This window comes from Dendrobates tinctorius, unplaced genomic scaffold (assembly GCF_039654945.1).
Source record: "Dendrobates tinctorius isolate UK_male_01 unplaced genomic scaffold, ASM3965494v1 ptg000084l, whole genome shotgun sequence".
Taxonomy (NCBI): Eukaryota; Metazoa; Chordata; class Amphibia; order Anura; family Dendrobatidae; genus Dendrobates; species Dendrobates tinctorius.
In genome coordinates this window covers 1019048-1034323 of record NW_027361752.1, presented here as the reverse complement: position 1 = coordinate 1034323, position 15276 = coordinate 1019048, and the positions used below count along the sequence as shown (strand labels likewise).

The window sequence follows — 15276 nt, the reverse complement described above, 5'->3', positions numbered from 1 at the left end:
CATTCTCTGGTGTTCCGTCTGTGTGTTCCATTCTTTTTGTTCCATCCACGTGTTCCATTCTGTGTTCCGTCCACGTGTTCCATTCTCTTTGTTATGTCCACGTGTTCCATTCTCTTTGTTCCGTCCACGTGCTCCATTCTCTTTGTTCCATCCACATGTTCCATTCTTTTTGTTCCGTCCACGTATTCCATTCTCTATGTTCTGTCCATATGTTCCATTCTCTGTGTTCTGTCCACATGTTCCATTCTCCTTGTTTCGTCCACATGTTCCATTCTCTTTGTTCCATCCACGTGTTCCATTCTCTGGTGTTCCGTCTACGTTTTCTATTCTCTATGTTCCGTCCACGTGGTCCATTCTCTGTGTTCCGTCTACGTGGTCCATTCTCTGTGTTCTGTCCACGTGTTCCATTCTGTGTTCCATCCACATGTTCCATTCTTTTTGTTTCGTCCACGTGTTCCATTCTCTATGTTCTGTCCACGTGGTCCATTCTCTGTGTTCCATCCACATGTTCCATTCTCTTTGTTCCGTCCACATGGTCCATTCTCTGTGTTCCGTCCACGTGTTCCATTCTCTGTGTTCAGTCCACGTGTTCCATTCTTTTTGTTCCGTCCATGTGTTCCATTCTCTATGTTCTGTCCACGTGGTCCATTCTCTATGTTCTGTCCACGTGGTCCATTCTCTTTGTTCCGTCCACGTGTTCCATTCTCTGTGTTCTGTCCACGTGTTCCACTCTTTTTGTTCCGTCCACGTGTTCCATTCTCTGGTGTTCCATCTACATGTTCCATTCTCTTTGTTCCGTCCACTTGTTCCATTCTCTGTGTTCCATCCACGTGTTCCATTCTCTTAGTTCCGTCCACGTGTTCCATTCTCTATGTTCTGTCCACGTGTTCCATTCTCTGTGTTCCGTCCACATGTTCCATTCTCTTTGTTCCGTCCATGTGTTCCATTCTCTGTGTTCCGTCCACGTGTTCCATTCTCTGGTGTTCCATCTACGTTTTCCATTCTCTTTGTTCCGTCCACGTGGTCCATTCTCTGTGTTCCGTCCATGTGGACCATTCTCTGTGTTTTGTCCACGTGTTCCATTCTCGGTGTTCCATCCACGTGTTCCATTCTTTTTGTTTCGTCCACGTGTTCCTTTCTCTATGTTCTATCCACATGTTCCATTCTCTGTGTTCCGTCCACATGTTCCATTCTCTCTGTTCCAGCCACGTGTTCCATTCTCTGTGTTCTGTCCACGTGTTCCATTCCCTGTGTTCCATCCACGGCAATTCTCATCTCTTCTATTTCATTATGTGAAGCATTTCAACTCGGTAATGTTATTTCTCCATGAAGGAAGTCTATTATAATATTTGTAGCATTTTTTAAATATTTTGGTATTACTGTAGAAACTGACCGCATAGTTCCCCCTTCCAGACATATTGAGCTACAATGAAGGCCCAGTCTTTTTCCTTTACTCAGCTGAAATATTCAGCCTTGGGACACAGAGCTTAACATACAGAAAAAGGATTTTAAGTTGGCAAAGATTATGTTGAGAATTCTTTTCTCTTAAGTAATTATTAGAAAATATTTTCTCTAAATCAGTGTTTTTTTTTAAATGATGACACAAATGTATTGTTTTTAAAGGGAATCTGTCAGTAGGATAACCTCTTTTAAGCCATCTGTATGGACATGTAGGTCATAGGTAGCTGAAAAAAATACCTATTATTACTATTATTATGCTTTTGCCTATACAGTTATGGCCAAAAGTATTGACACCCCTGCAATTCTGTCAGATAATACTCAGTTTCTTCCTGAAAATGATTGCAAACACAAATTCTTTGGTATTATTATCTTCATTTAATTTGTCTTAAATAAAAAAAAACACAAAAAGAATTGTCCTAAAGCCAAATTGGATATAATTCCACACCAAACATAAAAAAGAGGGTGGACAAAAGTATTGGCACTGTTCGAAAAATCATGTGATGCTTCTCTAATTTGTGTAATTAACAGCACCTGTAACTTACCTGTGCCACCTAACAGGTGTTGACAATAACTGTCACGTCGCCGCCAGACTCAGGGCCTGCTGTTCCGGCTTCGGCCACTAGGAGGCGCTGGACTGATACCTCGTCGCCAGACTCAGGGCCTGCTATTCCGGCTTTGGCCACTAGGAGGCGCCGGACTGACACGTCACCGCCAGACTCAGGGCCTGCGGTTCCGGTCTCGGCCACTAGGAGGCGCCGGACCGTCACGTCGCTGTCGGACTCAGGGACGGCTGTTCCTGCCTCAGCCACTGGGAGGCGCCGTGGTTCACTCCAGGGTGAGGGTGGTGACAGAGAAGAGGCTCCTGCGCAGGCATCTGGTGGGCGCAGGCTCTGCCCCTCTGTCAGTCATGTAGGGCTTACTGCATCTCCATCTGGCCTGGTCCTGGGGGCGGCCCTAATTACATCATCAGTCCAGGAGCCTGTGAGGGATGACCTGATCCCTCAAATACCTTGGGACTGGTCTTGCAAGCCGCCGGATATATTCTTGGTTCCCCTGCGTGCTACTTTGTAATTTGCTATAGTGAAAACTCTGACCTCAGCCTGGATTTCTGACCATTCTATTGCCTGACATTTTTGTACCTCCGCCTCTCTTCTGATTTTTTGACGCTGACCTTCGCTTGGATTCCTGACTCTCCTTCTGCCTGCTGATTTTGTACCTTTGCTGCCCTCCTGTTTTTTTACTGACCTTGGCCTGGACTTTTGACTCTCCTTCTGTCTGCTGATTTCGTGCCTCTGCTGCCCTCCGGCCTCCGACTCCTGCCTCCTGACCTTGATTACGGGTTTTAGTTTTGACCCCTTGGCGGCCGTCCTGCTCTGGTCCACTGCTCCTCTAGACAGCTACCCCCTGGGCCTTGCTACAATTCCAGATCCCTGTATAGGGGTTAAGGGTCTCAGGGTTACTCGGGGTGCTGTTCCTACTACAGCCCAGATTCGCAAACGGCCGCCACAATAACTAAATCACACTTGCAGCCAGTTGAAATGGATTAAAGGTGACTCAACCTCTGTCCTGTGTCCTTGTGTGTACCACATTGAGCATGGAGAAAAGAAAGAAGACCAAAGAACTGTCTGAGGACTTGAGAAACCAAATTGAGAGGAAGCATGAGCAATCTCAAGGCTACAAGTCCATCTCCAAATCCCTGAATGTTCCTGTGTCTACCGCGTGCAGTGTCATCAAGAAGTTTAAATCCCATGGCACTGTGGCTAACCTCCCTAGATGTGGACGGAAAAGAAAAATTGACAAGAGATTTCAACGCAAGATTGTGCAGATGTTGGATAAAGAACCTCAACTAACATCCAAACAAGTTCAAGCTGTCCTGCAGTCCGAGGGTACAACAGTGTCAACCCGTACTATCCGTCGGCATGTGAATGAAAAGGGACTGTATGGTAGGAGACCCAGGAAGACCCCACTTCTTACCCCGAGACATAAAAAAGCCAGGCTGGAGTTTGCCAAAACTTAACTGAAAAAGCCTAAAGCGTTTTGGAAGAATGTTCTCTGGTCAGAAGAGACAAAAGTAGAGCTTTTTGGGCAAAGGCATCAACATAGAGTTTACAGGAGAAAAAAGAGGCATTCAAAGAAAAGAACACGGTCCCTACAGTCAAACATGGCGGAGGTTCCCTGATGTTTTGGGGTTGCTTTGCTGCCTCTGGCACTGGACTGCTTGATCGTGTGCATGGCATTATGAAGTCAGAAGACTACCAACAAATTTTGCAGCATAATGTAGGGCACAGTGTGAGAAAGCTGGGTCTCCCTCAGAGGTCATGGGTCTTCCAGCAGGACAATGACCCAAAACACACTTCCAAAAGCACTAGAAAATGGTTTGAGAAAGCACTGGAGACTTCTAAAGGTGACCAGCAATGAGTCCAGACTTGAATCCCATAGAACACCTGTGGAGAGATCTAAATATGGCAGTTTGGAGAAGGCACCCTTCTAATATCAGGGTCCTGGAGCAGTTTGCCAAGGAAGAATGGTCTAAAATTCCAGCAGAGCATTGTAATAAACTCATTGATGGTTACCGGAAGCGGTTGGTCGCAGTTATTTTGGCTAAAGGTTGTGCAACCAAGTTTTAGGCTGAGGGTGCCAATACTTTTGTCTGGCCCTTTTTTGGAGTTTTGTGTGAAATGATCAATGTTTTGCTTTTTGCTTCATTCTCTTTTGTGTTTTTTCATTTAAGACAAATTAAATGAAGATAATAATACCAAAGAATGTGTTTGCAATCATTTTCAGGAAGAAACTGAGTATTATCTGACAGAATTGCAGGGGTGTGAATACTTTTGGCCACAACTGTATAGCCATATTCCACAGCGCTTTACATACATTATCATCACTGTCCCCGATGGGGCTCACAATCTAAATTCCCTTTTGGTATGTCTTTGGATATCTGTGTTCCAATGTCTTATTCTAGAGAAATCCACAATGTTTTTAAATATGTAAATTAGCTGTTAATTTCTATGGGCCCCATACAGACCTCCCTGAAAATCCTCTTCCAGAACTTATTTAAATGAAAGAGGGTGTTCCAACTCTGAGACATGTAGATCAGGAGAGCAGACTGTCAGTCATTACATGTCTCCACTGGAAATGCCCCCTTTTATTTACAGTCAGATTCTCAGGGAGATCTATATCCGCCCCATAGATCTTTACAGCTCATTTACATATTAAGAAAAACATATCATTTTACTCAGCTTCCTATAGCCTATATAGACGGCTTAGGATGGTTGATCCTACTGACAGATTCCCTTTAACTATTGCAGATTTCACTTTGGTCATTAAAGCAAATGTAACAGGATTAGACTTTCTATTTTCTGTAGCTCACGTGTCGGCTTTCGGCTTTACTGTATAAACTGGAATTATTGAGTCTGTCTTGACCGGGACATTGAAATATAATGGCAGAGAGAAAATTAAGAAAAAACCTTTCATTCTGGAGGGCTCAGCACCTTCATGTATTACACAGCCCAGTGATTTTAGTGGCACTTTTTAATTACTAATTTTTCTGTAATGAACCTGCCAAGAATTACTGGTGTATTGTGGGCTGCAATTTCCAGGGGCAAGTATTTTGCACCTCTTTTCCCAATAATTTTTAGCACTCCCTTCCACCAATCTGTTGGCCTCTGTTGTCCTTATATTTTGCATTTTGACCTCCTATATTCATTTTTTTCTGAACTTAGACATAAGTTTTGAAAAATAAAATATTGTTCTACTTATCCCTTCACGACCTATCACGTATAAGTACATCTTAGGTCGCCTCCCTTCCTTTGATACGGGCTCCGAGTCCGACGCTGAGCCCACATCTTTTCTGACACATGATAGCTGGTTTGATCAACTGTCATGTGCCCCTAATAGCTGAAATTGCGATCCACCTGCGGCAGCTAACATGTTAAATGCCACTGTCAATCTCTGACAGCGGCATTTAACACATGCGTGCCGGAAGCGTGTCACAAACCACACCCACGGACGCCCCTGGAGATGATGATTTCTGCTACACATAGCAAGGCTATACGTAGCACAAGCGATCAGATGATTGCAGCTTCAAGTCTTCTATGGAGACTACTGTATTGAAGCAAGTCAAAAGTGGAAAAAAAATGTTTTAAAAAATATAAAAAAAAGTTTAAAGTTCATATTTCCCTAGTCAAAATAAAACAATACAAAAAAGCGATCATATATTTCATATTGCTGCATTAAGAAACTCCCAATTTATCCAAATACAAAGGCAATCTGATTGGTAAACTACGTAACGAGAAAAAAATCCAAACCGCAAAATTACGTTTTTTTGGTTCATAGCAACGGGTGATTATAAAATCGTATCTACCCTAAAATGCTATCACTAAAAACGTCAGCTCGGCGCGCAAAATATAAGCCCTGACCCAGCCCCAGATCCCAAAAAATGGAGACGATACGGATCTCAGAAAATGGTGCAATTTTTTTTTTTTATTAAACTTTGGATTTTTTTTCACCACGTAAATAAAAAACAATCTATACATGTTTGGTATCTGTCATCTCATAATGACCTGGCGAATCATAATGGCAGGTCAGATTTAGCATTTGGTGAACATGGTAAAAAAATAAAAAAAACTGTTGTGGAATTGCACTTCTATACTTCTCCAGCAGTGATGGTGGATCTGCTGGACCTCAGGGCGCTGGATGTGGAGGTTTACCGTCTTTTAGATGTCGTAGGGGAGCGGCAACAACATGTAAACACGCGGGCAGCCCTAGATAATCCACGCCGGCATGATGATAAGATCCGGCGGAAGGTGGAACCTCTTCTCTTTTTCTCCTTTTTTACATTTTCTGGGCTTTCTTGCTCTGCATTTGGATTTATTGCAGATTTTCTTTTCTCGATGTCTGATGCTTGGGTACACTCTGGATGGGACTTTGAATTCTCATTGTTCATCGTGATGGTAGCGATGGTGCAGAGTTTAGAAAGCCTTTCAGAGGATGACGTAAAATTTTGGAAGTCAAAGTCCTTGTCCTCACTTGTGTCCTCTTCTTTCTCTGAGACCATAAGCATGTCTCTATGAGCGTGATTGATAAAGAGGCTGGTGTCCACATTTGATACAAGATGAGGAATATACATCGGCTTCTGATTTAGAAGATTGTCAAAATCTATTTTTTTCATGAATGGATGATCCTTAATCTCAAATGCTCCACCTGTCCCAAGTCTTTGCTCAGGATTTTTTTTGAGCAGGTCAGTGATGAGGTTCTTAGCCTCACGGGGTGGACAGCATTTGTAATTCCAAGGTATTTTTCCCATGACAATCATTCTTTTAAGCTAAGGTATGAAATCCGTATCAAATGGTAAAGATCCAACCAGAAATTCATGGAGGATGATCCCCATTGACCACCAGTCAACAGGTCTTCCGTAGTCTTTCATTAGGATGACCTCTGGGGCCATGTAATTCAGGGTACCACAATTCTCAAGGTCCTTGAACTCTCTGGAGATGTCCTTCACTGATTGCTTATAGTTGTTGGTTTTTGGTATCATGACACCAATTTTTGAAAGTCCAAAATCGGCGACTTTAACATGCCCAGCAGTTGTAATCAGTAGGTTGTACGGTTTCAGATCTCGGTGCACCACACCATAGCTGTGCAGGTATTCCACAGCAAGAACTGTTTCTGCAAAGTACAGACGGGCCAAGGGGATAGATAAACGGCCCTTGGTGCTTAGAAGGGACCCACAGTCTCCACCTCCAACATACTCCATGACCATACACAGGTGAGATCTAGTAGGGAAGGAGCAGAGCATGGAGACCACAAAGGGACAATCAGCGAAGGTCATGATGTCCCTATCCAGAAAGGCCGCTTCCACGTGTTTTTCAGTTTCCAGGTTCTTCTTCGCCATTTTCTTCATAGCGAAGATCTGCTGTGAGTATTTGTGCTGCACTAAGTAGACAGCGCCAAAACATCCGCCGCTGATCAGTTTGGATGTCTCGAAGTCGCTCATATGCGGCTTTCTCGCCGGGATCAATGATTCCATGAAGTTAGTGGCAGGCTCGTGGATCTCTGGCATCTCACATATCACACTCTCAGGATCCGGCAGCTCAGGGGTTTCTGTTGTCAGATCGCTGCTTGGCCCCAGATGACTCGTATTAGGGTCCGGGGATTCCGGGGGAACATTTTCCCCGTCTTTGTCGTCGCCTTCTGGTGTCTCAGTGGCAGGCTCGTGGATCTCCGGGATCTCACAGATCACACTCTCAGGATCCGGCAGCTCAGGGGTTTCTGTGGTCAGATCGCTGCTCAGCCCCGCCTGACTCGTGTTAGGGTCCGGGGATTCCAGGGGGACATTTTCCCCATCTTTGTACTCGCCTTGTGGTGTCTCCAGGCGTTCCGGGGAGCGGGCCGGACCTTCCAGCACATACAGGACTTTTTCGGCCAGTTCTTTAACAAAAGCCAAATCTCCATCTTGAGATTTTTCTTCAGCCTGCTGTAGTAATGTCCTGATGTTCCGGGTTAAATCTGTCAGATACTCTGAGGTAAGACGGTCTTGGTGGTATTTGGTCAGGCAGTCCTGCACTAGCTCCACCACCAGCCGGTGAGTGAAGCCGAGGACGCCATCGGGTGGTAGAAGCGTAATGTCAGAGCAATGGGTGTAAATAATCTCCAATAATCCTTCTACCTGAAGCTTGTCTAGAAGAAATTCAGCCATAGCGAAAAATTGCAAATGCACTCAGTCACTAGGGAGCCAAAATGGCAGCCGGAACCCTGTGTACACAGCATAAGTAACTGCGAGCGGTGATGTCATAATGGTCGACCATCTGTGATATCATAATGGCCGACCATCTGTGATGTCATAATGGCCGACCATCAGTGATGTCATAATGGCCGACCATATGTTTTCAAACATTTTTTTTTTTTAAACCGTCTTTATTGAGTGTAATACAAAATATACATATAATGTCCAATAACATAACAGAAGAACATTTATGCAATATTATTAACATTAGACGGCATTTTTTCAACTATAAAAACCCCCGCCCCTCCCCCTCCACTCCCCCGGGCAAACTCCATAATTTCGTAACACAATTTCATTCCAGTCTAACAGGGATATTACCGGCAAGCTGCTCTCTCATATACCAGTTGGTGAGCTGGAAACAACTATGTATCGCCTGGCTTGTGGAAGATGTCTGAGTATTGATAAAAGAGGACCATGTGAAAAAAAAAGCGTCCCTCTTTATTAAGTAAGGCCTCTATCCAATCCATTTTGAAGAGATATGTTACTTTTGTAGCAATTAAGCTTAAAGAAGGTGTTGCATCCTGTGCTCACAAAAGGAGAATGCTTTTACGTGTGGCTGCCGCCCATATGAACAAGATGGGGCGCTGCTGGACAGAAAGCCTCACCAACTGGTCCTGTGCGAGAATATTAAATATGGCCCACTCCGGGGAGAGAGAGATAGATATGTCAAAAGTGTAGATGAGATGTTGCAGAAGAGTATCCCACACCTCCCTTATTTTTGGGCAGTCCCAAAGGCAATGGAAAATATCAGCTGGAGAGTGTAAGCATTTAGGGCAGGGATAGTCCCCTGAGGGGGACATTTTAGACTTGACTTCCGGGGAGAAGTATGCTCTATGAAATATCATAAGAGACATGGTTATGTAACTGTCATATGGTAATTTAGAGTTAATACGCATAGTGGCTTTCAAAAGGTCATTTACCCGACAGTTCGTTAATTGAGCAACCCATTTTCCAGGGCCTGGTGAAGAGTCTGACCAATGTATAGAAGACTTAATGATTTATATATAAGACTCATAGAATAAGTTCCCATTTGGGCTTTAATGGATATTAAATTTAGAGGGTGTGTTCTAGCATCATCCGGTATGTCTCCCAATATTGAGCTTACGTAATGTCTAATTTGAGAGATAGTAAAATTGTCTACTGTAAGGATTGGGTATTTGAAAACCATGTCCTCTAAGGTAAGAAGGCATTGATTATTTGTTAACGTATCTCGGACCAGTCTACACCCATTGTTTCCAAGCACCTTGTAAATGAGAGCTGACTTGCCTTGTAGAAAAGAGGGGTTACCTTGAAAGGGAAGAAACATCGAGATGTGGGGGTCAAGACCGCTAACTCGTCTAGCTTGACGCCATCCCAAGATTACCGACCATAATAGAGGATTATCTCTAACCTCCACTGGAATTTCAGCATTTCGTAGGTGAAGCAGTGATGGGAGGCTGAAGGGTCTACACATGGCCTCATCTATTGGGGTATTAGTGAAGCGATTAAAGGCGTATATCCAATCAAGGGAATGGCGAAAAGCAGCCGCTATACTGTAGAGGCGTAAATTTGGGAGATTAAGTCCACCCAAAGATTTGGTTTGCTGTAGCTTAAAAACACTAATTCTAGAGCCCCCTTCTGAGCCCCAAATAAATTGGCAGAAGGCTCGTGTCAGTAGCCTATCATCAGCTTTAGAAAGTAGAACCGGGAGCGTCTGTAAAGGAAAGAGTATTTTAGGGAAAGAGATCATTTTAATTAAATGGGCTTTACCTGCAAAGGATAATTTAAGGGATTTCCAGGATTGAATTTATTGTATAACTACAGAAATAAGAGGCTGAACATTTAATTTATAGATATCATGAGGATTTGATGGTAGGTCAACGCCAAGATAAGGTAAAGAATTTCTCCTCCACTGAAAAGGAAAAGGGAATGGCCACCGTTTCTGAGCAATTTTAAAGATAGCTAAAGCATGAGATTTATTAAAGTTTATACGAAATCCCGAAACTGCTCCAAATTCATTAAAGGCGTCCATTATAGAGGAAATGGATTCCTTAGGATTGGATATCATGAGTAAGATATCATCAGCAAATGCCAACGTTTTAAGTGTATGGTGACCGACCCCTATGCCCCCAAAGGAAGGGATCATCTCCAGATATCTTAGTAAAGGATCAAGGGCAATATTAAACAACAAACGTGACAGAGGACAGCCCTGCCTCGTCCCCCTGAAGATGGAAAAAGGGGTTGACTGGATACTTTCAAACATTTTTATTGGATTAAAGTGGACCTTTTAACCAAATTTATCATGGTTAGAGGGCTGTCCACAACATGGACAACCCCTTCTTGATGCTTGCCCCCGATTCAATAAAAAAACTTTACTCGCCTTCCTCAGTGGCGCCGTTCCCACTGTGTCAGCACTCACGGTCCTGGAGTTCTTCTGCGGTTGTTGTGACACGTGCCTCCAGCACCCAAAATTTGTCATGGTTAGAGGGTTGTCCACTGCTTGGACAAACCCTTCTTGATGTTTGGCCCCTAGTAAATAAAAAAAACTTTACTCGCCTCCCTCGGTGGCGCTGTTCCCGTGGTGTCAGCACTTGCGGTCCTGGAGTTCTTCTGTGGTTGTTGTGACACGTGCCTCCAGCACCCAATCTGATCCGGCATCGCTGTGCCCGCCTTAGGACAAATCAAACATGAAGAGGAAGTTGGCGCTCTAGCTACTTTATCACTTGCTCTTCATGTTCAATTCAACAGGAGGCAGAGACAGTGACGTCAGCGCTGATTGGGCACTGGAGTCACGTGTCAAAACAGCACAGGAACCCTAGAGAACGGTGTTGGCATGGGAGGTGAGTATAATCTTTTGTATTTTTTCGGGGCCAAGCATGGGGTATGAGGAGAAGTTGCCCATGTAGAAGACAACTTCTTTAACTAGACACATTATGCAATTTTGCCTCTCAGTTACGGCGATATTAGCAAAGTATTGGCACATATTAAATCAAAAAGAAAACGGTAAGTCCAAGTGGGTGTTATCAATTACTTTTCACTGGGGGCGTGTACTTCTTCTTCCTGTATGAGTTGCCCAATCATTACCAGGGAGCAGCACAGCAGAAAAAGACTGCGCCTCACCATAGCCTAGGTTTCTCAGTGTGTGAGATGTAAGGATACAGAGCTGATCTCCTGGTCTAACCTCCTGCATGATTAGACAGTGCTGGGTATAGCTCACAGAAGACACACCTTTCGGATAAGATCAATGTGTAGCTGTGTCATATTGCAAACCCTTCTATCAGCTTTCCTCCTCTTTTAGCACGGTCAGCTCGGCTCGGCTGACCCCTCACTTCTTGTCCAGAGGTAAAAGCTCAATTCTTTAAGCTCAGGATAAATAAATCTGATAATACACTGCACAATGAAATTCATAATTTTACCCATGAGTGGAATATAAATTTACCCTGATCCATTGCAATACATGTGTGTTAGTCTATTTTATGTCTGACGTTGTGTGCATGAACCAGTAGGCTCAGGATGTACAAACAGATTAAAAAAAAACATCTTTGTGACTTAAGATTTGTGATTTTACTCAAAGGCTGTTTATATTTGTAGCCAACTTAACAGAAATGGAGCAATCAACTGAGCTTCTCCTATGCACCATTTTATGGGGCACTTACTATTATTTTATTTGAGGGGAAAAAAATAGATCACAATGGCTGCCCCTATGTTTCTTTTGCTTGACTTTATTATGTAGCTACCATAGGAAAAAAAACAATAAAACCTGCAGTTTCTAATTGATGAGTAAATTATTTGATATACGGTACATACTGGAAGAAAAGCTTTTTTTGTTGTTGTCATTAAAGCGGAGGATTAATGCACAACTTCAGAGAAGTCTCCGTCATCATGCACAATGAATTTCCCATGCATTTTACTACCCAATTAGGGGATAATAAACTCTGCTTGTAAATATGGTGAATTTACTTTTAATGAATATCTCCCATTGATTCTCAAGAGTAAACCAGAAAATCAGTAAAACTTCCAGGCGGTTCTCTGTGTTCCATCCACATGTTCCATTCTCTGTGTCCTGTCCACGTGTTCCATTCTCTGTGTTCCGTCCACGTGTTCCATTCTCTGTGTTCCGTCCACGTGTTCCATTTTCTGTGTTCCGTCCACGTGTTCCATTCTCTTTGTTCCGTCCACGTGTTCCAATCTCTTTGTTCCGTCCACGTGTTCCATTCTCTTTGTTCCGTCCACGTGTTCCATTCTCTTTGTTCCGTCCACGTGTTCCATTCTCTGTGTTCCGTCCACGTGTTCCATTCTCTTTGTTCCGTCCACGTGTTCCATTCTCTTTGTTCCGTCCACGTGTTCCATTCTTTTTGTTCCGTCCACGTGTTCCATTCTCTATGTTCTGTCCACATGTTCCATTCTCTGTGTTCCGTCCACATGTTCCATTCTCTTTGTTCCGTCCACGTGTTCCATTTTCTTTGTTCCGTTCACGTGTTCCATTATTTTTGTTCCGTCCACATGTTCCATTCTCTGTTTTCCGTCCACATGTTCCATTCTCTTTGTTCCGTCCACGTGTTCCATTCTCTGTGTTCCATCCACGTGTTCCATTCTCTGGTACTCCGTCTACGTTTTCCATTCTCTTTGTTCCGTCCACGTGGTCCATTCTCGGTGTTATGTCCACGTGTTCCATTCTCTGTGTTCCGTCCACGTGTTCCATTCTCTGTGTTCCATCCACATGTTCCATTCTTTTTGTTTCATCCACTCGTTTCATTCTCTCTGTTCTAGCCACGTGTTCCATTCTCTGTGTTCTGTCCACGTGTTCCATTCTCTGTGTTCCGTCCACTTGTTCCATTCCCTGTGTTCCATCCACGGCAATTCTCATCTCTTCTATTTCATTATGTGAAGCGTTTCAACTCGCTAATGTAATTTCTCCATGAAGGAAGCAAATTATAATATTTGTAGCATTTTTTAAATATTTTGGTATTACTGTAGAAGCTGACCACATAGTTCCCCCTTCCAGACATATTGAGCTACAATGAAGGCCCAGTCTTTTTCCTTTACTCAGCTGAAATATTCAGCTTTGGGACACAGAGCTTAACATATAGAAAAAGGATTTTAAGTTGGCAAAGTTTATGTTGAGAATTCTTTTCTCTTAAGTAATTATTAGAAAATATTTTCTCTAAATCAGTGTTTTTTTGTTTTTTTTAAATGATGACACAAATGTATTGTTTTTAAAGGGAATCTGTCAGTAGGATAACCTCTTATAAGCCATCTGTATGGACATGTAGGTCATAGGTAGCTGAAAAAAATACCTATTATTATTAAGCTTTTGCATATACAGTTGTGGCCAAAAGTATTGACACCCCTGCAATTCTGTCAGATAATACTCAGTTTCTTCCTGAAAATGATTGCAAACACAAATTCTTTGGTATTATTATCTTCATTTAATTTGTCTTAAATTAAAAAAACACAAAAGAGAATGAAGCAAAAAGCAAAACATTGATCATTTCACACAAAACTCCAAAAAAGGGCCAGACAAAAGTATTGGCACCCTCAGCCTAATACTTGGTTGCACAACCTTTAGCCAAGATAACTGCGACCAACCGCTTCCAGTAACCATCAATGAGTTTATTACAATGCTCTGCTGGAATTTTAGACCATTCTTCCTTGGCAAACTGCTCCAGGTCCCTGATATTTGAAGGGTGCCTTCTCCAAACTGCCATTTTTAGATATCTCCACAGGTGTCTCCAACTTTGAATTTTTATGCCCTTAAATCACAGAGATACGGCACACAAAAAACTTGATAACTAACATTTCCCACATGTTTACTTTACATCAGCACAATTTTGGAACCAAAATTTTTTTTTGTTAGGAAGTTATAAGGGTTAAAATTTGACCAGCAATTTCTCATTTTTACAACATCATTTTATTTTTAGGACCACATCACATTTGAAGCCACTTTGAGGGGTCTATATGATAGAAAATACCCAAAAGTGACACCATTCTAAAAACTGCACCCCTTAAGGTGTTCAAAACCACATTCAAGAAATTTATTAACCCTTTAGGTGCGTCACAGGAATTTTTTTGAATATTTAAAAAAAAAATGAACATCTAACTTTTTTTCACAAAAAAAATACTTCAGGTTCAATTTTTTTTATTTTACCAAGGGTAACAGGAGAAATTGGACTGCAAAAGTTATTGTGCAATTTGTCCTGAGTACGCTGATACCTGATATGTGGGGGGGAACGACTGTTTCGGCGCATGGCAGAGCTCAGAATGGAAGGAGCGCCGTTTGACTTTTTCAATGCAAAATTGGCTGGAATTCAGATCGGACACCATGTCACGTTTGGAGAGTCCCTGATTTACCTAAACAGTGGAAACCCCCTACAAGTGACCCCATTTTGGAAACTAGACCCCCCAAGGAACTTATCTAGATATGTGGTGAGAACTTTGAACCCACAAGGGCTTTACAGAAGTTTATAACGTACAGCGGTACAATTACAAAATCATATTTTTTCCACAAAAATGATCTTTTCACCCTCAATTCTTATTTTTCCAAGGGTAACAGGACCCTAAAAGTTATTGTGCAATTTGTCCTGAGTATGCTGATACCCCACATGTGGGGGTAAACCACTATTTGGGCGCATGGCAGAGCTCGGAAGGGAAGCAGCGCCATTTGACGTTTTTGGCTGGAATTGAGATCGGACACCATGTCGCGATTGGAAAACCCCTGATGTACCAAAACAGTGGAAACCCCCCACAAATGACACCATTTTGGAAACTAGACCCCCTAAGGAACTTATCTAGATGTGTGGTGAGCAGTTTGAACCCCCCAGTGCTTCACAGAAGTTTATAACGTCCGGGCGTGAAAATAAAAAATTCGTATTTTTTCCACAAACATGATCAATTAGTCCCCAATTTTTTTATTTTCCCAAGGGTAACAGGAGAAATTGAACCCCAAAAGTTGTTGTCCAATTTGTCCTGAATACGCTGACACCCCATATGTGGGAGAAAACTACTGTATGGACACACGTCAGGGCTCGTAAGGGAAGTAGTGACGTTTTGGA

The 15276-nt window shown here is 42.8% G+C and overlaps 1 protein-coding gene and 1 pseudogene across 1 annotated transcript in view; both read right to left on the bottom strand.

The window, feature by feature from the left end:
• Positions 1–15276, bottom strand: part of LOC141097311 (cell cycle control protein 50C-like) — a 92120-nt gene that overhangs the window by 66936 nt on the left and 9908 nt on the right. The gene's annotated exons all lie outside the window — the stretch shown is intronic.
• Positions 5624–7522, bottom strand: LOC141097279 (microtubule-associated serine/threonine-protein kinase 3 pseudogene; annotated as a pseudogene).